The sequence below is a fragment of the Aplysia californica genome, unplaced genomic scaffold (genome assembly GCF_000002075.1).
Source record: "Aplysia californica isolate F4 #8 unplaced genomic scaffold, AplCal3.0 scaffold00589, whole genome shotgun sequence".
NCBI classification, from domain to species: domain Eukaryota; kingdom Metazoa; phylum Mollusca; class Gastropoda; order Aplysiida; family Aplysiidae; genus Aplysia; species Aplysia californica.
This window is the reverse complement of record NW_004797859.1, coordinates 135,505-136,567: the sequence shown is the minus strand read 5'-3', so window position 1 is coordinate 136,567 and position 1,063 is coordinate 135,505.

Below are 1,063 nucleotides of genomic sequence, written 5' to 3'. Positions count from 1 at the left end.
CAATGAGTGTGTTTGTGTGTGTGTGTTTGTGTGAGTGTGTATACTTTGCGCTCTATGAACATGAAAATACCTCCGACCGCAACCCCTTTTCCCCCACCCCTACCCCCTCATCCCTTTGAATGTCCTGTTGACAACAATCATACTTTCGACTTCGGCTTCAAGATGTCCGAAAGAGAGAAAAGCTTTGAGCGTCTGTAGCCGCGAGCCAGTTTGTGTGAGGCAGGTCGAAATCTTTACATGGTGTAAGGATTATTGATTAAACCAGGGAGAACATGAAAAACTAAGGAAAGGAAAGGGCACTTTATCCCGGCATTTGGTCCCTTCTGTCCTTGCTCAAAAAACATTTTCCTAAGATTACCTACAGACAAAATAAGGATCTAACTCGATTCCCAGCTATTTACTTAAAAATTAGAGTTTGAAAATCAGTGAAACAGGTGTCACTTTCAGGGTACTAAAAATACTTTTGTACAGACATAATGAAGTCATGTTTGGTGTTTGCTAAAAACAGAATGGTCCCCTAGGCTAAAACACGGTCAGACTCTTGGTGTTATTTTAACATATCTTTGACTCGCAATGCTATTTTAGAAATGCCTCCTCATTATTAAGGTGAAGGCGGTAATGCCACAATACCTGGTTACTTTAAAAAGAAAAAACGAAAGTAAAAAATGACCCATTTATCGTACAATAATTTGGTCATATTATGAGCAATTTCAATAATACTTCGAACAAAAAATTATGATGAAAAATACCGATTAATGTATTAGAAAAAAAGTCAGTTTTTTTACAATTTCAGTCAAAGTCGAATGAAACACAGAATTAGCCATTTTTCTTTCTAATTACCCTTTTTTAAATTTCAAATAGTCACTATCTGTGCATTGAAGATAAAATTTATACAAAACTGATATTGCAAAATAAACCCAGGGAAGGTTGTCGCTATTCCAGTGTTATTGTTAGCTCAGGAGAGAGCGCTCTCTCTCTCTCCCTCTCTCCCTCTCTCTATCTCACACACACACACACACACACACACACACATACACACACACACTCTCTCTCTCTCTCTCTG